At 40.1% G+C, this 26,826-nt stretch overlaps 1 long non-coding RNA gene across 2 annotated transcripts in view; it reads right to left on the bottom strand.

The window, feature by feature from the left end:
* Positions 1–14,484: 14,484 nt before the first annotated feature.
* LOC143268001 (uncharacterized) overlaps positions 14,485–26,826 on the bottom strand; it is a 97,260-nt gene continuing 84,918 nt past the window's right edge. Inside the window, exons 1-3 of one of the 2 annotated variants that reach the window (XR_013043587.1) lie at positions 20,106–22,428; positions 18,198–18,351; positions 14,485–14,510 (exon numbers count right to left, since the gene is read on the bottom strand). This is a non-coding gene — a long non-coding RNA (uncharacterized LOC143268001). Of the gene's footprint in view, positions 14,511–18,197; positions 18,352–20,105; positions 22,429–26,826 lie in introns of those variants that run through there. The other variant, XR_013043586.1, reaches the window with a different exon arrangement.

The raw sequence follows: 26,826 nt of genomic DNA, 5'->3' as shown, positions 1-26,826 counted from the left end.
CACGCTTCTTGCTAGCTAGCTCTTATAACTTAACCCATTTTTATTTATCTATAAGTTGCCATGCTGTTGTGGCTTACCGGTACTTTCACATCTTTCTTCTGGCAGTGCTGGTGTCTCCCTCGACTCCACCTTTCTCCCTCCTTTCTCTCTCCTTGCATTTCCCCGTGCCTCTAAGCTGCCCTGCCATAGGCCAAAGTAGTTTATTTATAACCAATGGTTACAACATATATTCACCATGTACAGGAAGACATCCCCCAGAATTTTCTTGTTCTATCAAGCTTTCCTGCAAGTTTCATTTTTTTCTTATTATAGTTTAATGAATGGTGATAGCTTTTCTGCCTCCTGAAGTATATATTTTTTAAGATTTTTTTTCATATGTATGTGTCCTTATACCTACATATAACTGTAGTCTAACTCTTCATCAAGGAGAACTCTCTTTGCAATAGATAGAGACCACTACAGAAAACTACAACCAACCAAAATACAGAGTTGTAGAGCCCAGTCCCAGTGGAGATGTGTACAAAATACTCTCAACCCTAAGGTTCAGGGAACATTGTGAAATAAGAGGCAGAAAATTTATAAGAGCCAGAGGGTTTTGTTTCTGTGAGATTGTGTCCCTAGTAATAGCAGAATTATACTCATAAAGTTTCACAAACATGACTTCCCAGATGTGAACTGACTAAGTGACCAGTGAGTGAGCATATCAAGCTGGCCTAGGAAAGACCATGAGGCCTCAACCCTGCACAAAGAACTACAGGCAACAGAGGAAACCTGGAAATGGGAGAGATGGTCCCCCCCAGGAAAGATCACACCGATTGATTGTCCAGTGACAAACAAACCTGAAAACATACATGTGAGTAGCATTATATGTACTGAGTAGGTTATAGTTAGAAATACATATATATAAACAAATATAAATATGCATGCAATAACAGTCCAAAAAGAGGCCATGAATTTGAAGGAGAGGAGAGATATATGGAAGGGCTTAGAGAGAGGAAATGGTAGAAATATTTTTTAATTAACTACAATCTCAAAAAAAATCAGGAAAATTATTTTTGTTTTATTTAGCATTGTGTATGTGTGTGTGCTATGAGTGCATGCAACAGAATGCATGGAGAGCTCAGAGGACAACTCTTTGGAGTCCTTTCCTTCCACGTGGAATTGGGGTCAGAGTTAGGTCACAGGCTACATGGCAAGCTCTTCTCCCTGCTGAGTTATCTCACCAGTTCCTGTGGCATTATTTTCTTCAGGATTTATTTCGCCTTCCTTGCTCTTTTGTGCTTCCATATACATTTTAAGGCTGATCTTTCTAGATCTGTGAAGAATATCCCTGAAATTTTTATTGATACTAAATTGAATTTATAAATTGCTTTTAGTAGGATGGTTGGTTTCACAAGAGTAACTCTTCTGAGCCGTGAATATAGAAGATGTTTCTGACTTCCAGTGCCCCCTCTTTCTTTTTCAATGTCTTAAAGTTTCGATCATAAAGATCTCTCCTTGTCTGGGTTAGGTACATTACCAGTGTTTTTATCTTCTGTGGTTACTGTCAATGGGATTATTCTCTGGTTTCCTTCTCAGTATGCTTGTCATTAGGATATAAGAAGGCTACTGATTTTTCTGTATTTATTTGGTTACATGCCACTCTGCTGGAAGCGTTTATAAGCTCTAAGAGGTTTTGGTGGAATCTTTATGGTTTCTTATGTATTAAATTACACAATATTGGTTTAGTTTTTCATAGGTCATATACATTGAGAAATTTGATTTTTTTGTTTAGTGGAATACATTTTTTAGGGTATGTTCTCATGATTTTTTGAATGCATTGATAGCTGCTGGAATCCCTTCATTTTCATTACAAATATTAGTAATTTGGGTAAGGTATAGATAGATGGGTAGATAAATGTCATTACATAAAGGTGACATCACACTACAACTTACTAATTTTGTTTTTTTATTTAAAAAAAAAATAAGGCAATAAAAGATAAAAGTGAAAATTCTGGAATTTATGTAAATATATTATAACTTTAGAATAAGTGATGTTTTTTCCTAAAAGACAAAAATGAATTTGAAAAAAAGGAATATTAAGAAGTTGAAGACAGGCCGGGCGGTGGTGGCGCACGCCTTTAATCCCAGCACTCGGGAGGCAGAGCCAGGCGGATCTCTGTGAGTTCGAGGCCAGCCTGGGCTACCAAGTGAGCTCCAGGAAAGGCGCAAAGCTACACAGAGAAACCCTGTCTCGAAAAACCAAAAAAAAAAAAAAAAAAGAAGTTGAAGACATAATGGTTTAACTAAACACGTCAAATATAGTCAATAATGATATTTGTTCCCCCAAAATGAAGAATTAGATTACCCTCCTACCAACTTCCATTTTCCAAGTCCCATCAACAATTTTTTATTATTCAGTTTTAATAATATCAATTTATGTGTCATTCACATTCAATTCTAAGCCATATTAATAATTTTTATCTTAGTTTTATATTATTATTGTTATACCAATACCTTTACTTATTCCTCCCATTTCTAAGTCTTTTTTTCTTTAAGTTGTACCCTAAAGTTTAGGGGCCTTTGTCTATTCTTTTCATACCCAAACAACTTGAATGGTTTTTAAATGCATTGGCTGGTTTCCCCATCATAGTTTTTTAGGCTTTTTAGAGTCTTAGAGTCTTTCCCCTCTCTCTCCCTCTCTTTCTCTCTCCCTCCTTACCTTTTCCTCTCTCCTTCTTTCCCTCTCTCTCTCTCTTCTTCTCTCTCTCTATGTCTGAGTCTAAGGTTTATAATTTGCCTTTTTGTATCCTAATGCCTAGAGAAACTTCTATTTCTCATCAAAGACCTCTGTGAAATGATCTATACTGTATTAGATAAAATGAATAGTATAAACAGAGCTTTTTATGTTAAGCATGAACACGATGAAGTAATTTACATGGAGACTACTTAAATATGGCACAGTTGTAAAGAGAGAACACTGGAAGAAAAAGATCCTACCCAGTGTAAAACAGAATTTAATTCAGGAAACAAGTGAATAAGTTAACTAACTGTGTGTATAGATCTGTTTTATTTCTGATGTTCTCTTATTTTACATAGTTTTGCTACATTTCATTCACATGACACTAAAAACAGTGCACGGCTTTAAACATCAATCAGATCAAACAATTTTGACACTCTGTATGCACTACAAGATCTTATAAAGCTAAATATACATTAATAAGTTGAATGGGGTGAGGAAGCCTATGGAGATTTCATATCTATAACCTTCCTAGGATCTTATCGTCACAGATAAAACCATTCCAACAGTAATTATCAACCTAGAGGGACTTTGTGACTCCTTAAAAAAATGTATACTAAGAAACCAGAATCCTTGCCAGACTGGGCAAGACAAGGGACAGACAGCTCCTGAGCAAAGAGAACAACTGGGCCAGGAGTTTCTGCAAGCCAAGTTAATACAACAACCTGTTAGTGGGTAAACTGCCCAAAGCCCTCTACTCTGGCAAGCTCTCTGCTGAGGAAGGTACTATTGGTCCAGGGATAATAGCCAACTACTCTCAAAGAGTACAGCATCATTATTTGTATCCAGCATCTTCTATAACTTTCCAGAGACCAAATTGTTCCAATTACTAGTTACTAAGTATTTTGAATATTCTCCTGTATTAATTTTCTATTGCTGTATAACAGATAGCCACAAATCTAACAGTTTAAGATAACACCATTTATAAACACTAGCTCTTCAGGTAAGAAGTATACAAGGGTTTATGTGAGTTCTCGCTGCTCAATACCTCACATGTAAGTTACAGTATCAGCTTGACTCAGCTCTCACCTGCAGTTCAGCATTCTCTGCCAACTTCATTAAGGGCCTTGGCCCTTCATGGTTTGGGACTACACTTCCTGGTTGTTCAGTGACTACCTGACAGGGTTGTTCTCAGCTTCTGCCCTCTTGCAACCTGGTAGCTTACCTCTTCAAAGCCAGTCAAGAAACTTAAGAAAGATCTGTCTATGTCTATGTCTATGTCTATGTCTATGTCTATGTCTATGTCTATGTCTATGTCTATGTCTATGTCTATGTCTATGTCTATGTCTATATCTATATCTATTCTATATCTATATCTATATATCTTTTCAGGAGGAGTGCTATGTGGAGAATATCCTTGCATTCTTGTGCAAGGAAACATAATCAGAGAGGCAATTTTCTATCCCATCTGGAGGTTTGCCAGTAAATGTAGGAACGTGAGTATTAGAGGCACATACAACAATGAGAGAGAATCTTGAAGAATGCCCTAGAATTCCCTTACCTCACTCCACCAGGGATTGCTTTGACTATTTGCCTGACCAGTTTTGAAAAATCTTCCAAACAATTCATGCCTAGCTGGACTCCTATTCTCAACCTCTTTCTAACCAGCTTTGCTCTGCAGGCTGACTAAAACACAGACGTGTGTAACATTAACTTGGCATATATTTTGAGGAAACTTTAATTGTGATTTCAAATGGTACAGAACATTCTGGGAAAAGACAAAAGGAGAAAACTGAATGTCATTTCATACCCATTATTGTAGCTCTGATTGGGAAAAGGGAAAATAACAAATGTTAGTGAGGATGGGAAGTTGGAGCCCTCAGATACTACAGGTAGGGGATAGAAAAGGCTTTTGATTCTGTGGAAAATGAAGCAGTTTGGCAGCTACTCAAAAAGCTCAACATGGAATTATTACATTACTCAGCAACACATCTCAGATTAAGAAAACAGGTACTCGAGCAAATCCTGTCCATCTTCACCACAGGACTGTGTCCAGTAGCCAAACAGTGAGAACATCCACAATGTCCAACAGCTGAAAGGATGAACAAGTTGCCATGCCCACTCACAGACACACAGACACAGATGCAGACACACACACACACACACACACACACACACACACACACACGAGAGAGAGAGAGAGAGAGAGAGAGAGAGAGAGAGAGAGAGAGAGAGAGAGAGTATTATTCAAACTCACATAAGTGAACTACTAATACAAACCTCAAAAAAACTGTTTAAGTGAATGAAGGCATTCACAAATGCCCACATATTTCATGACTTCATTTATAAGAAATATCTATTATAATCAAATCCACAGAATCAGTAAGTGGACTGGGGCTGAGGCAAACAGGTCAAGTGGTTGTGCAGGTTAGCCGTTTTTGTCAACTTCACACAAACTAAGATCACCTGGAAAGAGGGAACCTCAATTTAGAAAATGCCTCCATCAATTGGCCTATAGGCAAGTCTGTGAGGTTTTTTTCATGATAAATGATTGATGTGGGGTGGCTCAGCCCATTGTGGTTGGTGTTTCCCCTAGGCAGGCAGTGCTGGGTCGTATAAGAAAGTAGGCTCTCTCTGCAAGCCATGGGGAGCAGGCCAGCAATCACTGTTCTTCCATGGTCTCTGCTTCTGTTCCTGCTTCCAAGCTCTTACCTTGGGTTCCTGCCTTGGCTTCTCTTCATGATATGCTGTTAGCTGTAAGATGAAATAAACCCTTTCTTCCCCGAGTTGCTTTTTATCACAATCATTATCACAGCAATAGAAAGCAAGTTGTGACAATGGACATTTGCTTAGTGGATTGAAGATTTCTTTCTAGGTTGATGGAAATACCTTGAAACTAGGTAATTATGATGGATTCACGAAGCTGTAAATATACTAATGATATTGAATTATTCGCCTTAAAATGATTTGTTTTTAATTAGGCGACTTTCAATTCAACTGAAAAACAAAAACATCAACAAAACAAGAAATGTCCTTTGAAGGGAAAACAAGCCAATGAAGAACTCATTACAGCTTAGACAATTAATTTGAAGGGGAGTCTAACAATACTGCTGTATAGCTAGAATACAGAACAGTGTTACTTTAGAAGAATGTACACTCAGGATCATTTTCCTGATGCTCAGAAAAATCCATTGGTCATGAGTAAGCAGCAGTGAGTAAAGGCACTATTTTTCTTCTGGCGTTTCTAGGGCTAATTGAGCTGAAAACAGAGGAGAGCCATGTAAGGATCTGGCACGTAGGCGAGGCAATGAAAAGGTGATATGTTAGCTAGTGCATTTTCTTTTCTGTGATGAACAGTAAGAGAAAATCTGGTAGGCACTTGAACCTATATGGTTAGAGCTGATATAAGCAGCAAGATTTTATGGCCCTTCTTCCTAACATAAGCATGATTCAGTACATGCAAAGTCCAAGAAGAACCAAGAATAAGAGAGGCATAAAAGATCTGCTGTGCATCTAAAACTACATTCAAAAATAGAATGAAAATGGAAATAAAAAGCAATTGAAATTGAAAAAAAAAAAAGAGAGAGAGAAACACCTGAACCTAAATGTGACATTTCTATTGCTCACAGGACGTGTCCTGTCTTCTCCAATAGTGATATGCAAATACAGATGAGCAGCACTAACTAAAATTTACATTTCTATTTTGATAGAGCAAATGAATGCATGCTGATAGGATGCACCAAGAGTTGACACCTTTACTCTGTTTTATGTACTAAATGTGGACTTTCCTGAATTAGTTGAAGGATGAGCATCGCAAAGTCTCAGCCTGGAAATGCCATTCCTCTACTGACACTCCAATTTGCCAATGTCACATTTGTGGCTAACAATAAAGTCTGAAGACAATGGCACTGATATATTCTAAAAATTGCACTCCACTCAACCCAGACCCAGGGCTCCTCTATAGCACCACAGGACATTATGGGGTGAAGAACGGAGAAAGCATCCTAGTGTCAGAGGTCAGGATCTCTCCCTATACCCTTTCTGACACTACAGCAGCTCTGTGTTTCTCCTGCCTTGCACATTGTATTTCCTTGTTTCAAATGGAGTGTTTTATTTTCGCTTGGGATGCACTTTTGAAAAAAATGAATAGAGAATGTGAAAACACACACTAGGAAAATATTTACTCTCATAAAATTATTTATAATGTTAAGACAAATATAGAAATCATGAGATTTAAAAATCAATAAATCTTGAGTTTCAGCTGAATACTCATGAAATTAGTCAGAGAGGAGTAAATTTAATGAAGGAAGAAGTATGCATACTTACACATACATACACAGAAGACTCAAATGTTTCCTATGAAAATTATAACTGAAAAGACAGAGAAAACTACTGCTGTGTCCAGCTTGGCTCAAGGGACTTGGATCTGCCTAGAGGTGGTGAGGGAATAAAGAAAAACAGATAGAAAGGTAGGCAGATAAAATCCATAGGATTGGGTGGGATGAGCTCTCTGATGGAGAAACAGCAGCACCTGGGAAGCTCAATATATTTGTTATAGAGACCTGAACACAGAGGTGCAGTTGTTGTGCACAGCTGAAGGAGGAGGGGTTTACGGTACACAGCTAGATTAAGGAGACAGATCTAGCTAGTCTCTGTAAAAGCAGTCCCTGGAGGGCACGGTCTTCAGGCTGTAAATATCCAGGGGAAGGTAACTACTATGGTGGATATTTTCTGTAATCACTATCAGTATCCACACATGAACCAGAGGAAAAGCTTTGGTATTTCTTTCTGAGGTTCACCCCCAGGGAGAAAGCTTTGCCACTTTCCCATTGGTCTAACATGATCCTCCCCATGTCAAAAACCTTTTCACTCAAGACCTTACACACTCACAGCTTTCTTTGACCATACAAATTGCAAATTCTATAATATATTACGTTTCTGAGAACCAAATCAATCATCTAACATGCAAGGCTGTGCTGTCCAAACTCATATCATCTCATCTCCCACATGCTCTGAGTAGTGTGCTATGCACAAAACTAAGGGATTAGCTTTCTATTTCTAATCTAAAAGGAGAGTGCATAATCAATTGATCCTGCCTCAGTTCTCCAATTTGAAACATTGGCTCTGTAAAACTCTTGAGGCACGCAGACTAATGATAAGCCTGGGCCTGTGGAAGCTGTTGCTATACTCACAATACTGCAAATTCTGGCTCAGCATTCTTATAATATCATAGGCTGGTACTGAGCCTTAATATTTATTTGTCTATTTTCTCAACTGAGCTACTGTCTTTCAAGGCAAAGGGAGCCTGTGTGTCTGGGCCTCCTGGTTCTGAACGAAAGGCCAGGAAACAGCAGCAGACAGTATGCTGATGTCAGTGATCCTCATCACAATGGCCGTCATAATGGAAAGTGCAAACACTTAGGACTCTTTCTAGCAAGTCCAGTCTGGACAAAGTGCTGAATATGTATGAACACTCTACCTGACATCAGCAAGAAATCTCACAAACTTTAGCAGAAAATAAATCTCTCTGAAAGAACAAGCATGTGATGTTACTAGGATTAAAAACTTTATCCCTAAAAGTCCCAAAGCAGTCACAAAGAATATAATGGACCAAGTACTGAAAGGGCAATCTGCTGCTGGGAGCAAAAAAGATTTAGAAGTAGAAAGGGGCTCTGGCCGTTAGGATAATGGCAGGAGGATACAAAGTGAGACGTAGTGAAGGATCAGTCAATCTGCCCGTGTGATGACCTCAGAAGCAGAGTAGGGGAAGAGGTAAATCACTGAATCTGAGACCAGCTATTTTTTTTTAATACATTATGATCAAGGTTTCATGTTTTCAAGACATTATGGATAAGTATGTTTTTTTTCAAGTATACAGCTTTGAATATATAGATCAAGGTCTCATTAGATGAAATAGAGACTAGGGTCAAATATGGAGCCATTATATGTCTTGTGTCTGAACACCCATTACAAAGAATAAATATGTTCATATATGTTTTTAAGTTAGAAAATGATTTGGAGTAAATTTCTAGTGGAGAAATTTAAGTCTAGACAAAAGATAGTATTTTAGGCAAAGTTTACAGAATGTTCTTCCTAAACATGGAATTCCCCCAAAGTAATTTAAAAGTCTTTCTTATCAAGCCAGTACCAGGTTAGAATGATAATGTGAATATTATTAGTAATATAACAGTGAATATTTTTAGTATTCCCTTTATGAATGAAAACCATAATAGCTGATTCTCCCAAGTGAATTATGCCATATACTTCTCACACTAATACAGTGATGTAATGTTATATTCATATGTTTTAGATGAGGTGTGTGACTTAAATAAAGCTACATGACTTGCTAGTCATTAGCTAATTAGAAGGAAAATCTGAATTTGGACTCAGACTTTTTTATTTCCGAACTCATACCCCTCAACATGGGACTACCATGGAAGGTAGAGAGAAATATATTCACTGATATCTGGACTACATGATTGCCTAAGGTTTAGCACTCTATTAAGAACATCTTAAAAATGTTTTATTGTTGGTGTTATAAGGACCTTCTATGTTGAGTTAGGTTTAATGGTAACCAAATCTTTCTAAGCCTAGTCATTTGCTGGGTTTTTATTGACATTTTATACCCACCAATTGTGACATACCCATCCTGTATTACTGATTTCTCATAATATTTTTTATTCTGAGGCTAGATTAGAAACTTCACTGCCAAGTTTTTCACCTTGCCAGAGCCTCCAGGAGGGTGGGCTTGAGTCTACACCTTGATAATCTTGTTCATCTTGGTTTCTGCTACAACAATACTGCAATGGATGCTCAGTTTGGTCCCTCTGAGCTCTGCAGCTGTTGGCTCCCCCCATTTATCTCTTGCAAAGAGTCTTTTTCACTCTTCTCTTAACGACCCCTTTTAAAACCCACCTTCAGCAAGCTTATGCTATACCCCTCCCCATGCCCCACAGCGAGCACTGTTTACCTTTCTCAAGCCTCAGACTGTACTTTTTTCTCTTTTTTAGACAATGTTTTACTCTGTAGCCCTGGTTGATCTTGAACCAGCAATGTATATAAAGCTGGTCTGGAAGTTGTATAGATTATCTGGCCTGGAACTCATATAGATCAGGCCGACATGGAATGTTTAGACATTTACCCACCTGTCTCTGGCTCTCCAGTTGTAGAGTTAGAGGCTCACACCTACCAGATCCACATAGATTAGTTCTTCTTTGATTTCTAGTCCTCATATGGCAATGTGACACCGGATCCATGGTTACAGATAGTCTTAGCTTCTCCCAGCCCAATTTCTCCTCTGAAGACAATGCCTTCCATATTAGGTGCTTGGCATACTAGATATCCTAAGCTGCCCTTGGAGCCTTGCAGTGTGGGCTACCATAATGCCATCTCACCATCCATGCGTGGCTCCCATCCTCTTACTTATTTCTGACTTTCAGGTCTTAAAACTTAAGTCAGGTGTATGTAGTACTCAATCTCCAGGTGACGTGTGTATGGCTATTATATTGATATTTTCATCCTTAGCACTTTTTATCCCCTCTTATCTTCTTGTTACAGTTGTATTTATTGCTTTTTCTATCCATTTCTTTCCCAAACATAAGCATATCACCCATGCACAAATACCTCTCCCCAATACAGCAAAGATTGGCTCCTTCCCTACCTCTGCCATAGCATAACTAGAGTCTTTGGAGCTTAACAGTGAGAAGCTCTCTTTGGTATTAAGTTCAGTGTACATGCTTACATGTTGATGCCTCTGTGCTTTCATATATTTTAACCAAGTGCATCCTAAATGCCCCCATTACATTACATAGCCCTTCAGGGTAGGAGCAGTGTCTACAGTTTCTGTTAGAGCTCAATTCTTCTATTTCTAAGCATCTGGTTCTCTGGATAGGGAGCTCTTTTGACTTACTTTGTCCAGCTGCCTTTTAAATCATCAGGAACAGTGAGCCTCCCCTTCAGACTAGACTGCAATAGAACAGAACCAGCAAAAGCATAAGCAGATGGACAAGTCCTTTTTCTCATGCTATGACCAAACACCCAGTCAGAAGAAACCAGAGGGCAGGTACATTCTGGTTCATTATTTGAGGGCACAGTCCATCCAGCCAGAGACACAGAATGTTTGACCACAGATAGCTCTGTGGCAAACTCTTACTCAGAACCCTGTAGAAGAGGAAGCAGAAGAGGGCTAGAATCAGGGCCAGACTATAAACCTCATGGCCCACTCTCCCAGTGACCCTTTCTTCAGATGAGCCACATCCCCTAAAAGTTACACAACTTCTCAAAACAACTCCACCAGGTGGATGTCCAAAGTGCAGAAGCGGGAGCCTGGGGGAGATGTATCACATAGCATTCTCTTTTAAAGGGGGCACAGGGTGAGCTAGTGGGTCCTTTCAGATATCCTAAGCTATCACCTAACTTACAAACATCTTTTATCCGGTGTTTTTTTTTTTTGTTGTTGTTGTTTGTTTGTTTGTTTGTTTTTTTAAAAATCCATCTAGAGGATCATACAAAGCGATTAGCCCCATTCGGGTGACCTAAACCCGTGTGTTGCTTCTACCACTTTTTATCCCTGTACTATATGAACCTATTATTCAGCATCTCTCAGCCTCAGTTTCCCCATGAACTAAATGACATTCTATAAACCATAAACCATCCATCATATGCTCTCAAACCACTGCAACTTTACTTATAATGTTATATATTCCAGAGTTTTACATGTCTTTTATCCTCTTGTAATGTCTACATAGAATTAAGAACTTTTTCAAATTGTAGCTTTATGCATGTAGCGATCTTGTTCCAAACAATCTAGAAAGCTACAAAGAAACCCTTGTGTAGAATGGGGCCCTGCTTACATACTAATTAGGTTTTCTGGCAACTCAGCAATGTAGAAGTTCCGTGAGAGACGGCAAGGGAATATAGCAGGAAAAAAATATCCCTTTGAAGTATTGATTTCATCTTCTAGCCTGTCTCAGGGTAGAGGAAGTCTTCAGGCAAATTCTACCATCAGGTGCCGGGCTGCGTGAGCACAGTGACCCTGCCTACTTTCAGGAAGCATGGCTGCAGGATGTTCCTGGGGACCCTGTTACCAGCCTGGCTAAACTGAGACAACCTGGACATCAGGACCACAGCAAGGCCCTGGCTACCTTGACCCTCAACCCCAGGCAGGCTTTCTTCTCCAGCTGTCAGAAGCTTCCCTTCCCTTCTTGCTGGCGCTCTCCCAGCCCTGCCTATCAAGTCCACTGTGGTTCCGGCCACTTTATCAACTCATTTGCTTTCTGATCAGGTTGTCTCCTACAATGTGGCTGATCAAAGGCAGATAGATGTGAGCTCTCCTCTTCACAGGGCAGCTCCTGTGCTCAAACATGTCAGTTCAGTGTCGTTCCCTGCACTTCTTTCTCTTGTTCTCCCAGGCAGGCTCTTCCTCCACTGTCTCAATGACCTTTTTAGTTTCATTTTTCCTAAGTCTCTCACTTATGCTTATATTTTATTTTTATGTTTAGTACCATTTGTCCTCCTCAAAAGTACAAGAAAAGAGTAGGGGGGGAAATCATCCAGGGCTTTGTTTTACATAAGATCTCCTATATTCCAGAATAAGTTTGAACTTGCTGTGTGGCAGAGAAAGACATTGAACTCCTAACATTCTTGCCTCTCTTTTTGAGTGCTGGGATTACAGTCCTGCCTCCTTCATTCCCTGTTTTATGTGGTGCTAGGCATGAAACCCAGGATTTTGTGCATGCTTAAGCTAGTACTATGCCAACTGAGTTAAGCTGAAAGTCTATGCAGGGAAGTTTTAAAATCTTACAGACATTCTTACTTTCAACAGCTTAAACTGGTTTTAAGGGTAGCATACATTGTTGTGAGGGTGGGTATATGTAGGCGTACAGATGTGTATATTTGTATATGTGGGCAAGCTAGAGGTCAACCCCATGGTTTTTTTTTTTCAATAACTCTTCACCTTTTTTGATATAGGATCCCTTATTGAACCTAAAGATCACCAATTTGGTTAGACAGATTGGCCAGCAAGTCCCAGGAATCCTCTTGTCTCTGCCTCCCTAATGCTGGGATTACAGGCACATGAGACTATACCTGACTATCCATGGGGGTCCTGGGGATTAGAACTCATGTGCACTTACTTGTGCAGCAAGCACTTTACGAACAGCACCATCTCCCCATGTCCAGGAGCCTGTGTCCTTATGTCCCAGCTGGTTTTCGTCTTGGCTAGCTGTCTATCTTCTCCTATCATCTTTGCCTTGCCTGTGTCTGTCCCCCCACCTGCTCACCCCTTCAGGAACTGCTCATCTCCCCTCTCCTTTTCTTTTTTTGGATTCTCTATTCTTTCCCTCTTAAAAGAGTAACCCTTTTCCTTTTTGCTTTGAACTCCACCCTGCTGAAGTCTCTGTCTCTCTTTCTCTGTTTATCTGTCTCTCTCTGTGTCTCTCTCTGTGTGTCTCTCTCTGTCTCTATCTATCTATCTATCTATCTATCTATCTATCTATCTATCTATCTATCTATCTATCTATCATCTCTATCTCTGTCTCCCCTGACTTTCTACTGAATGGCTTCCTTCAAGATGTTGATATTGAGTAAGTCCTTGATATCTAGCTCTAATTTAGAAAAAAAAGGCCAATACAAAATAATAAGCCTAAGAAACAGAATATTTTACAGCAAATCTGCCAGTTGAAGGATATTAAGTGGACACAATATGATTGTTGACAGAGAAAAAAGAAAGCTATTCACAGAACTACCAATAACAATTTACTGAGTTCTGCAGGCCATGGTGATTCAGAGATGAACAAGGCTTCAGTCTTGCCCTCGAGGAAAGTAAAATGTAGTTCAGAGAAGACAAAAAACAGCTCACTTCTCTGTGACCTTAAGAAAGGCCGAATGTGTAAGGCAGCAATTCACTGGACAGATATTAATCCTCACACTGTGATTAGAGCTGTGGAAAGCTCAGAAGTGACTGTGGCACAGCCTTCACCCTCGGGACACATCGACTGTGTGAATAATCAATTCAGATATAAATAATCAACATGAAAAAAAAAGACAATAGCAAACATGGAAACAAAATGTGTAAGCTGAAGGTCAATAACAGGTTCAGAGGGGACAAATAGGTTCAAATAGGAAGAGGGGGCAAGTAGCATCAGCATGATACTGATGCTACTTGACTTAGGACTTCATGAGAACTTGGATTTCATAGCTGTTAAGGGGACATCATCCTGTAGCAGCCAGATAGTAAACAAGGTTCATCTAAAGTCCTATTTTAGTTCCTCATGAGAGATGCTGAGAGCCCCTGTGTGATTATTCTGAGTCCAGGAATACCTTGTATTGTGATTGATTTACAGTCTCTCCCTTATATACAAGCAAGGGAAGTGAAGTCACATAGTCTTCCCATGTGACTTCCTCTGCAAGGGAGACAACACCTGTATAAGCAGAGGTTCAGTGGTAGGAAGCAACTGGAATATAAAGATTGTATGTGAGGAGGTGCTATGGCATTGCATGTGTGTTATAGACTTGTCATGATGACATAAAAAACATAAAGGAGGAGATGGGGTATAAACTTCTGAGATCAGCCCCAATGGCTTACTTCCTTTATCTAAGACCCACCAAGGAAGGTTTTTTACCGCAAAATACATCTACCATCTGGGAACCGAGCACACAACACACAAGCCTGTAGAGGAATATTCCATGTTGATAGGAGTTCGAATGCAAGCAGCCCTTGCACATGATGACAACTATCATAGTAGAGTTCAAAAGGCATTTGAGTTGTCTTGTTTATCTATGGTAGATTTTCCTGCAGAAGAGAAGGAGAAATGAGAAATTAAATGGATTGTCCATCATAATGTGAAAAACCAAGAAGGGAAGACAGGAGGAATTTTTGGGAAAGAAGTTAGTAGACTTGATTTTATTTGTATGGAGTTTGGGATATTAGTAAATATAGACACAACATTTGAGAGAGTCCTGGGGCTAAAGGGGTATCTCAGGAGTTAAGAACTCTTGCTGTTCTCTCAGAAGACCTGAGTTCAATTCCTAGAACTCACATGGCAGCTCCCAACCCTCACAACTATCTGTAACTCCAGTTCTAGGAATCCAGTACCCTCTTCTGGCCTTTGCACAAACATACATGCAGTCAAAACACCTATACACATAAAATTTAAAAAAAAAAGATAAATAAGCTCCTATATTTGAATGCTTAGTCACCAGGGAGTGGCACTATTTGAAAGGATTAGGATTAAGAGGTGTGGCTTTATTGGAGGAAGTGTGTTACTAAGGGTGATCTTTGAGGTTCACAAATCAATACCAAGTCCAGTCTTTCTCAGCCTGCCAATCGGGGTGTGGCTCTCAGCTGCTGTCCTAGTACCATGTATGCTGCCATGCTTCCCACTGTGATAAAAATGGACTAGACCTCTGAAACTGTAAGTAAGCCTCAATCATTTAATTTAATTTAACTCCATAAGGGTTGCCTTGGTTATGGTGTCTTTTCACAGCACTAGAACAGTGACTAAGAAAGAAGCTGGTACTAGAGAGTGGAGTATTGGTATGACAAACATGGTCACGCTTCTTGTTGGTGGAATGCTGACTTTGGATCTTTGGATTAGGAAAGCAGTTGAATGCTTTAAACAGTGATTGATGTGTCAAACTAGCAGAAACATAGAAGACAGTAGTGCTTAGAGGAATGGAGATTATGATGGCCTGACTCAAGAGGTTTTAGAGGGGAAGAATATTAGTACATGGTCTAGTGCCCATTCTTGTGATATTTTGGCAAAGAATATGGCTACTTTTTGTCCTTGTCCAAAAAAAATCTGCCAGACACTAAGTTGAAGAGTTTTAGATTAATGGCTTTGGCAGAGGAGATTGCAAGATGGCCTAGCATTGAATGTGTCACATGGTCATTAGTGGACATTAGTGATGCTATTTTCACTCTTATGAAGATCGGTATAATGAAAAGGAGAAAGCTAGTCAAAGGTAAATACAAAATGCACAGTTTGAGGAGAAAAGGAGCATCAAGAAGTATAATGGAGCTAAATACAGTGCTCAAGGAGATAAAAAGTCTAAAGAAAAGCTTGATGTTAAATAGAATAAACAAAATGGTGGCCTCAGGGCAAGACCCCAGCCAGCTAAGCTTACAACTTCTGAAAAGGAATTTAGGGAGATCTTTATCAGTGAAGGATACCATCAAACACAGAAAGCTGATGCAGATGTAATTGAAGGAGGGGGGCATGTTCTAGCCCCAGCAAGCAGCAGCAGAATTTGGCAGCTTTGGTACTTTGGGCCACGTGGTTCTGGATTTAGAGTCAAGGAGACACTAAAGGGGTTGTGGAATCTCTCTCTGCTGCTAAGGAAAGCCACTGAGGCAAGATATGTGTTAGGGATGTCCCTGCGTGGAGGCCCAGAGAGGCCTTTGTATGAAACTGTGGAGGTGAAACCTCAAATGTTTTGGAGACATCAAGATGTCGGAGATCCAGAGTTATGAGATTCCTTCCGAAGAAAGCTGCAGACTGGGTGTGGAACCATCCCCAAAGAGGTAAGCATGTTGCAGTCAATAAAGATGAAAGGAGTTAGACAGCTGAAGTGCTCTTTGATATCAGACACAGAGGTGAGGAATTTGGAGTTTGCCTTTCTGGTTTTTGGTCTTACTTTGGCCCAGTATTTCTTCCCTATGCTCCTTTTCCTTCTTTTTAGAGTGTTAATGTATATTCTGGGTCATTGTATGTTGGAAGCACGTGATTTGTATTTTTGGTATTTTTGTTTTGTTTTGGTTTTTAGGTGTTGGGTTTTTTTGTTTGTTTGTTTGTTTGTTTTTGGATTTTGAGATGGGCTTCTCTATGTAACAGCCCTGGCTGTTCTGAAACTCTCTCTGTAGACTAGACTGCCTCAAAAAACAAAACAAAACAAAACAAAAAAATCTGTCTGCCTCTGCCTCCTGAGTATTGGAATTAAAGGCATGCATCACTACCACTTGGCTGTGATCTGATTTTTAATTTTGATTTTATAGGAGGTTAGAGTTCCGAGATTGCCTTGAGCCTCTGAAAAGATCTGAACTTTGGTCTTTTAAATAATGTTGAGACTGTGATAGACTCTCAGGACTTTTGAAATCAGCCTATGGGAACAGGGGATGGAATGTGGTGCTTTAAATAAGAATGGCCCCTATAGGCTCATATACTTAAATACTTAGTTACTGGGGAGTAGCACTATTTGAAGGGATTAGAATGAGGAGGAAGCATGGCCTTGTTGGAGGAGTGTGTCACTGAGGGTGGGCCTTGAGGTTTCAAAATCCCATGCCAAGCTCAGAGTCTCTCTCCCTTGGCCTGAGAATCAGCATGTAACTCTCAGCTCCTTCTCTAGTGCTGTGTATGCTCACGTGCTCCCAGTTATGATGAAAATGTACTAAACCTCTGAAACTGTAAGCAAGTCCTCAACTAAATGTTTTCTTTTATAAGAGTTGCCTTGGTCATGGTGTCTCTTCATAGGAATAGTCCAGTGGACTAAGACACCTTCCCTTTCATTTCACAGATATTTTATTGAGCATATACAATAAAAACAATGAAATGAAACATAATCTTCAAAAGTAGATGTTGATAACATTTCATTATTCAAAATTGTCCAGAGCTTTAGGCTTGCAATGAGCAGAGGAAGTTAACAAATGTCTACCATGGATGGATGGATTCTATCAAAAGTGAAACCACACCAATACGTCCCAGAATCTGTGAAAGACAGAAATAAATGAGACGTTGGAGTTAGAAAGACCCCAACAGACACAAACATTGTATGGAATCCAGCAATTCATTAACAAATAGATAAGGATCAGTTGTGCTTAGCAAATGTATTATTTAAATGCAAATGATGTTGCTAATTGTCTTCACTCTTAAGTAGGCTAAAGAGGAGCCATTTTCTGCTGGAAAGAGCATGGAACCAGGGGAATCTAGTTTTGTAATTACTCTGCCACTTAGTGGTGATATTCCTTAGGCAAGTTACTTACCATTTCTGAGTCCCAGTCTCTCTGTACATAAAAGGAAATGTACATAAACTGGCTGGAACAATACAACTATTGTTGTTATATTAAAAAAATATTTTTTCATCTAACATTTTTGCCTAAACTGAGTCAAGTTTTATTGCTAGATTTCTCAATGTGTAAACTACATACATATCCTAGTAAATTGTTTTTTGTAACAAAGCTGAATTGGTTTGATTATAATGCATCCTCTATACTGTTAGTCCCTGACCCTGTCCACTTCACAATAATTTCTATGTTATAAATACATTATACTGAGTGGCAGGACAGAATGATTGCTGCCATATCAAATAGCAGTTGTCCATCAAAACCTCAACCTTTTCTATCTTGGATCAGCCCCCCTACAGAAATGCTTCTAAATCGTTGTACACATAAACCACTACCCTTATCCTCAACTCCCACCTTTCCCAGACAAATTCATCTCACCTCCCTCTGTTGTTGATATCAGTAGGCAGCGTCCTAGCACACCTGTCTCCCACTGTCCATCACACCTGCATCCAGAGTGTGTCTCCTTGAGCCAGCATCTTCCTCTTCACTCTCAGCTGGTTGCCCCATACAAGATCCTTGTAGCTGGAGAGTTTTCTCTCCAGGTCCCGCCAAGCCCCGGCAGTCCAACAGCTCACTTATAAAATAAACACACAGATACTTATATTATTTAAACTGTTTGGCCTAATGGCTCAGGCTTCTAGCTATCTAGTTCTTACACCTTAAATCAATCCATTTCTGTACATCTATACCTTGCCACGTGACTCGTGGCTTACCAGCATCTTCACATGCTGCTTGTCATGGCGGTGGCTGGCAGTGTCTCCCTCCGCCTTCCTGTTCCCTCCATTCTCCTCTTTGTTAGTCCCGCCTATACTTCCTGCCTGGTTACTGGCCAATCAGTGTTTTATTTATTGACCAGTCAGAGCAACACATTTGACATACAGACCATCCCACAGCAGATCGTCTGTGATTTTATGCTATCCTCTAGCCAATCTTCTCTTGACAACTATAAAATAGGTCCAGTTATGGCATTCCTCATTTGCGAACTCTGATTATCTGTCTGCTGTCCACAGGAGCTATTATACATTTCCAGTTGCAGATGGGTGAGCTTAATATTTCCCATACAAACTCTCAGTCTGTTGTCTGTTCCAGTTCCCTGGACATGTAATATTGTTGACGAAATCAAGTAATTGCATTTATCCTTCATCTTTAGGATTATATTAGTTACTTCTCTCATTGTATCAAAAATACATGACAAGAAGCAACTTAAAGAAGGAAGGATGTGTTTTGGCTCATGGTTTATGAAGGCATACAATCTATCATGATGGTGATGGCAGCCAACATGCATCTTGCTTCCTTTCCTGAATGTGAATACTCAGCTCACTTTCTCCTTTTTATTTAATTGATCACCCCACCCCCAGGGGATGGGGCCACCCACACTCAGGCTGGGTCTTCCTTCTTCATCTTTACCTCTCTGAAATCACCATCAGAAATATGTTTCCATGGTGATTTTAAAGCTAGTCAAATTGCTGATATGGATTGATATCACATGACCCTTTTCAACTCATTTGTCAGATTCCTACTAATCTTTCAAGTCTCATGTAAAAATTAACTATTGGGACAACAAGAAAAAAGACACATTCCTGAATCCTAGTATTGTGTTCTTCAGTAGTCACAGGGTTTTCTTCTGAGTTTGCTAAAGAAACCATTACTGTGTAAGTTAAAGTCAAGCAAAAGTTTATAGCTTGGCTTTGATCTCAAGTCCAAAGTGAAGGCCTTGAGCAACCATCCCTTGAACTCAATTATTTCTCTTGGACAGAGTTACTGACCTCTTAGTGAGACTGCATTCCAGTCTCCAGATGCCTCTCTAATAGTCTGTGAGAAAAGGAAGGATAGAAATTGGGGTGACAGGCCTCTTCTCAAGCAGGAATGCCATGGGTCCTGACAACCCCAAGACCTTCTAGAAGAGAAGCAGAGCTATTTATCCAACTCTGGGCTTAAGTTTTGCCTCCCACTAATACTCCTACCTCAGAAAACCTAGTGCAGTAGGAATCTTCAAACACAACACATCTATAGAAGCTGTCCTAGTAATGAAGAAACATACCAAAAAGATTTCAATAGTAAATTCCCCTAAGAGTTCTTCCATGACTCTCATCACCTGACCCATAAGGAATGAGTGTACCTTCATCTTGGCTCCCTTAGGAATTTGTTATCCCTCTCTGACAGCATTGGCCATTCTGTATAACACTGATTTCCCACTTTACTGCCATTTTCAAGAAGTCATGGGTTGTGTTTATGTTGGCGTCCTACATGTCTAGTGTCTAGCCCAGGAAAATGACTAATACCTATGATGTTTTACTGCAGTTTCCTCAGTGTGTAATTGGCCCTTACCTGGTAACAGAGGCATCTCCTTCTACTGACTGGACACCTTGTGTAAGCCACAATCTAGACAGTGAATCCAGCTACCCTAGAGGACTGCATGAGAGGAACTGTAAATATTTTTGAATAGGTAAATGAAGCATAAAGGAATATGATTTAGAATGTGAAGACTACAGTGACATTGTAAAAATAAGCTGGGGAAATAGGAAATGTATATTTAATAGTGTTTGAGGGCCAGGATCATTAATGACTCACAAATTTTAGAAAGTGCTTAAATGTACAAAGCGATAACAAGGCCTTAAATCTCAAAGAATTTTGTAACTGGAGATAGGGCACCCACATGTTCCCAATTGTCTAGCATAATCCATATTTCTTTTCTCCTGTCTCCTTATCCCTTAAGTGTAATTGCACTTGTCAGAGCATATGCTCTGATTCGGGGCTGAGAAAATATGGTCACTAACAAGAAGGTGCATTTCATTTATTTTTGCTCATCTTCCTCGTTGGACAGATAAGGAAACTGAGCTTCAGAGTGGCTGGCCAAAGGGATTTAATCACATACCTGGGAATTAACAAGACTCAGGTCTCCTGCCTGTGAAGCTACTGTTACTATTTTTTAGGATTTTATGTTGTAATTGAACATAGGTTCCCCCAAAGCTTTTGGTTTACAAGTGATTAGATACATTGTTCATAGCATTTAAATCTTCCCTGGGCTAGGATATTCTGCTCTCATGCTATGGCTCAACAGTATTCCTTCCATTCTCAATCTGTATGGAGTGGCTACTGTCCTATATTACATGATGCCTGGAAAAACTCACCCTACATATTTGGACTGTGTGTTTTCAGAGCAAGAAGAAGGAAGACACAGTGAATGCCTTCATTGAGGCTGATGGTGCAGAAGGGACCTAATCATTGGGTGATGCTTCTTAATCACTATATACCGAACTCTAACATCAGCCAAGGTGACTTTCTGGAACAAGAAGGACTGTGAGAACATCTGGTAGGGGATGGCTCAATAATGAAGAAGTACAGGGAATACCCATCAACCAATCAAAAACTGCCATTCATAAAGAACTCATCACAAAGGGAACAGGCATATGGAGTTATTAAGGAAAGGCAGAGAAAGAGTGGGTAAGTTGAGAATAATTAATATGACCACATTATGATTCTGTGGTGCAGTAACAATAATGAAGAGCTTTAAAAATGTGAGCACGCCAATGCTGCTGACTGAAGGACTTGTGCAGGTTAAAAACTTGGAAATGAAGAAGAGAAGGGAGTTGTAAAGTGAAAACACACAGGCAGGGAATGTAGAGCTGTTTCAAGTGCTGAACTGAAGAGTGACAGCGGCAAGCCTTTAACTACCTGATGTGTGACTTTGAACAAGTCATGTAGCTCACTCAGAAACACGGGAACCTGGCTCTGCCACCGTTCCTCTTCAGCCCTCTTCCCAGCTTTAACTTTTATGATCTCCACTGAGCTATTACCACTCCTGGTTTACCTATAGAGAATCCTATTTTTTAATATAATAACTAATAGGGTAATGGCTTATGTTTATCAAGTTAAAAGGACATTTCTAATTAGTATAGGTTCTGGTCCAGACAAGAAGTATTAAGGCTTTTGATATAGTTTGTTGTTGTTGTTGTTGTTGTTGTTGTTGTTGTTTGGTATGGGGTTTGTTTGGTGTTTGTAAGATGTCAGGTAGTAACTTTCTAAGCATTGTGGGCCATACCATATAGTTTTTTTCATAATCATCCGTCTCTGCCATGGTAGTGTTGGGGTCAGAGAATAACCCCAGAGACGCCTCTGAGTCCCCACTCCCATCAGAGAGACTACTGGAAATGATGGTCTCTGAGGGAGAGAAAAATCTCTGTCTTGTGGGCATCCGGGAAGTTGCTTATGCCTTAGTCAATGGCCATATACCCATGAGCATAGGAGTGGCCCTAACTGGATTTAGGGAATAATTAATAATAATTTATAAAAAGAGGAAGTTTGGAGGAAGATCAGACTGGGCCACTAGGGATATCTGGAAGGAGGCAGGGGTGGATGGCTCAAAACACTAAAAAAGAACCTCAGTGTGTTTTGCATTTACAAGTTCATGAAATAAAGCATGTTAATAAACGAGAACTGGCTCTTCTATAACAATAATTAGACACTATTTCCATTTTTGTGGTCCTGGTTCCAAGATCTAAAGAGAACTTTCTGTTTGCTCCCCTGTAGTTGGGGATGTTAGGCACTGCCATTTATACCTTTTGCTAGCATAGATAAGTCTCTAATTCTAATTCTTCTGCAATTTTATAACTGTTCACCTTAATTATTTAACTTTATGTAAAAAGGAAAATGAAAGAAGAAAGGAAGGGAGGAAGGAAGCAATGAAGGGAGGGAGGGAGGGAGGGAGGGAGGGAGGGAGGGAGGGAAGGAGGGAGGGAGGGAGGGAGGGAGGGAGGGAGGGAGGGAGGGAGGGAGGGAGGGAGGGAGGGAGGGAGGAAAGGAACATGCAGGAGTGTAGGCTTCAGTACAAAAGCTTACCTCTGCTCCCATCTCCCTGACTCTTCCTCTTCATTCTCCCATAGGATGAGTTACAAGATAGAACCCCTCGTCTCTTCAGAGGGTCATAGATATCAAATCATTTCTACCCCCACACCAACTCTGCAGAGATCTATAAATGTTACTCTAATTTGTGCATCTTTCTCTGTGAGGGTTGGCCTTAACAAAGGTCTTATTTAGGCTGCATAGATGGCTCAGTGCTTAAGAGCACTTGTTTTTCTTGCAAAGAACTGGAGTTCAATTCCCAGCAACCACATGGAGACTCCAGACCCAGAGGATCTGACATCCTCTTCTGAACTCTGAGGATGCCAGGCACAGATATGTTGAACATAAATACACACAGACAAGACATTCATACACGTAAAATTAAAAAAAAAAACATTTAAAAGGAAGTTTTTGTTTAATTGTAAATCATTAAGAGGCCCATTTCAGAAGGGCCTAGGAGTAAGAAATACCACAGAGAACAATATGAAGAGAGAAGACTGACTAGGCATTCTCCTTCAGTTTATTACAAGTCCTACCATTTTGTCCAATCAACTCTCTTCATGCCTGTTCATATTTTATCAAAACTACACATAAAAATGGATATATCATCCTGAGCCTTCGGGATCTTCAAATTGGAGGGCCAAGCAGCATGTGAGATTGTAATCGAAGGAATCCATTGTGCTGTATTTTTTGGTAACCTGTCCTTTTCATTGGGATGTTGGCCATGGTCCTTTTGATGGACAACAAAAGGATCACCCCATTTTCTAAACTTATAATGCATAAAAGCACTTATAGACAAGAGGTAGATAAATGTGCGGGGCTGTATTTTATTAAAATTTCCTCATTAAGCCATGCACCAGGCTAGATTTAGTCCAACAACCTTAGTTTATCAACTCAGGTAAGGAAAATTGATTTCGTATCATTTTAAATAATGCTTTTACTTTTCTTTGTAGGGCAAAATGTGTATATATGTATATATGTATGTATGTATGTATGTATGTTTGTATGTATATGTGTACTAAACAAGCCAAGAATGTAATAATTTTTTTAGGAAAGAAACAAGTATACACATGTGATCAACACAGACTAGGCTGTATCACTGAACAACTCCAGGGATCATCATCAGCAATGCCTTTGTTATACATTAGAAGTTTATGCAGTCCAAGATGAAGGACAGAGATGTACAACTCATATGGCCCTGGTGATAGTGCCAATACCAGGATAGCAGTCTATGAGGCAGAATTGGATACCAGGGTATAAAATAATATGAAAACGAACAACAGTTAAAGACAACTCCTGTTACCTGCCGAATTTGTGAACTCTAAGTTGGCACTCTCCATCATTCTTGGCCCTCCCTTCCTGACTTGTGGCTTTCCCTTGAGAGATATGAAAAGCCATCTACAGTACTCAAGTAGGGCACTGACAACAGGCCAAAGAGAGTATCCCATCCAAGTCTATACTGGCGAACCAAAGCAATTTGGAGGTTGCCTACAGGAAGGAGTAGGAGATGCTCAAAGGCAAAGGCATCACCAAAATCACACCCCAGTGTGATTGACAACTCTTTAGTGAAACTGCATCTCTAGAGCTCCGTTTGGCTTACAGGAAGCTCTACAGAGGAGGATCCTCCTCCCCAGCCACTGTTTACTGCCTACTGAAGCTCTGGAGGGGGGTCTCAAGAGTATTGCAATTTTTGAGGCTTCCTGGGCATTGTAAGTATCATTAGCTTCCTGGGTCTTAAGAGGCTCTCTCTTCCCTTCATAAGAAAATGTTTCTGTTTTGAGGAAATAGCTACATGTTCCTCCCCAGGCAAAGGTTCTGGTCTCAGGAAAGAGATGCCATATCAGTCACTGAAGTTTAAATGGAATTTAATGAGTTGCTCCTCTCAGATCTGATTTTTAATAAAGATACCACATTGCTGGGTGTAGACTAAGAAACACTGAGGAGATTGGAGAGTGCTCCTGAAATCAGACCTCATCAACACTCTGCACTTACCATGTTCCCATCACTGCATCAAATCAGAAAGTCCTATGCAAAACTCGGAAAAGTGTGTCTATTACCTCAGCCCAGCTGGCCCATTCAAAGGCAGACATTTGACCCTGGCCATGCCAATCACTATTCTTCCCTGGAATATTTCAAACCAGGACGAAAGTGCTTTTATCACTCTGGTAGGGAACCTGTGAAGCAGACACTCTGTGACTAGCCGTGTCTCCTAGCTTGCACATAAAGCAAGACCCAGAGAATAAAGCCAGCATGTAGAGAAAGCGACAAGAAGAGATCCTGAGAGGACATTTTAACAACATTATGCCTCAGGCTCCTACATCCCCATCCCTCTCCATGTGTGAAGATGGTCTTTGGCATTTTTCTGATAACATTCTCTAGTTTAAGAAAAGATTTTACTACGTATTACCAAATACATCTGAAAAGCACAGCTCTGTTACTCATTTTTATTTTCCCCTGTGTCTATACACTTTTCTCTCATATTTAGTTCATTTTATTCACTTAAATTCCTACTGATTGGGATCACTTCTTTGCCACTGTATACCTGTTATGTGTGCTATCCTGCATCTATGTCTACATACTAAGCGGGCTTCTGTGCCCTGGGCATCTTTGTAGTTAAAAAAGTCCTGTTCTATATGCATCAGGAATTGGGACAAAGAATTCAATCTGAATTTCTCCCTTAATCAAACAGGAAATGCAACAAAGTGGCACCCCAAATCACAGAGCAAGCAAGGGTATTTCCAAATTTTCTGCTGCCAGATTCTACATGATGCAACTGTACACATTCCAGGAAACTCATCACTGCTTAGTGTCCTAGCCATCATTTTAGCAGGCAAGCCATGCACATGATAATTTATGAAAGTTGTAAAGCGTGTCCATCATGGAAAGCAGAAACATCCCCTTTCCTTGTGTTTGATTACTATAGAAAATGCCTCAGTTAATCAACCAATAAGGAATAAAAGGTTGATTTGAGCTCACAGTTTCAAATATTCCAGTCCATAATTGGCTTTCCCCGTTGCCTCTAGGTCTGTGGTAGGACAGTACAAGAAGACAGAATTACGTATGTGAGAAAAGAAAGACAGGAGCAAGGAAAGTGATGACAGACATAAGAGACCCCCCACACACACACACACATATACACACACAAATGCATACACACACACACACACACACACCTTTCTCTTTCCTATTTCCCAACTTCTGTTGTAAAATAGGGCCAGGTTTGGGGATAGTAGCTGTGACTGAAAACTGTTTGTTCAGGCTTTTTTTTTCCATTTCCATACTTAACAGCTTTCTCTTGATTGGTCCTATTTCTACATCTCACATGCATACACATGTAGCTAGAGTTTTCCTGCCTTGCCCACAGTCAAGACAAATCTTTGTCACCCTCTAGTCCCACAGCCGCTCAGACCCAACCAAGTAAACACAGAGACTTATATTGCATACAAACTGTATGGCCGTGGCAGGCTTCTTGCTAACTGTTCTTATAGCTTAAATTAATCCATTTCCAAAAATCTATACCTTGCCACGTGGCTGGTGGCTTACCGGCGTCTTTACATGCTGCTGGTCATGGCAGTGGCTGGCAGTGTCTCTCTGCCTCAGCCTTCCGCTTCCCAGAATTCTCCTCTCTCCTTGTCCCACCTACTTCCTGCCTGGCCACTGGCCAATCAGTGTTTTATTTATTGACCAATCAGAGCAATTTGACATACAGACCATCCCACAGCATACACACAACCAGCCAATCAGACATCACATGTATATAAACCCAGGCACTAGGGCAGTGGTTCTCAACCTGTAGGTTGCAAACCCTTTGTAGTCACGTATCAAATATACTGCATATCAGATATTTATATTGCAATTCATAACAGTAGCAAAATTACAGTTACAAAGTAACAGCAAAATAATTTTATGGTTGGGGGTCACCACAACATGAGAAACTGTATTAAAGGGTCACAACATTAAGAAGGTTGGGAACCACTGCACTAGAGGATTTTAATCTGTCTAGCATGAGCCTCAAACACTTTTCAGAAAAGGAAGATTGTCCCAAGCCTCAAGACTCATCCCAAGCACAGATTCAGACTCCAACAAGACACCAAGATCTGGTGCTTCTGCTGGAAGGAAGACAATCCCTAGTTCTTCCTTCCAGATATTAGACATATCCTACTGAGACACCAAGCAGAGGAACTGTCTCCATCCTGAGTCCTGCCAG

This window comes from Peromyscus maniculatus, chromosome 12, assembly GCF_049852395.1.
Source record: "Peromyscus maniculatus bairdii isolate BWxNUB_F1_BW_parent chromosome 12, HU_Pman_BW_mat_3.1, whole genome shotgun sequence".
NCBI classification, from domain to species: domain Eukaryota; kingdom Metazoa; phylum Chordata; class Mammalia; order Rodentia; family Cricetidae; genus Peromyscus; species Peromyscus maniculatus.
Note: the sequence above shows the minus strand (reverse complement) of the source record. Positions and strands in the feature narration are given on the sequence as shown.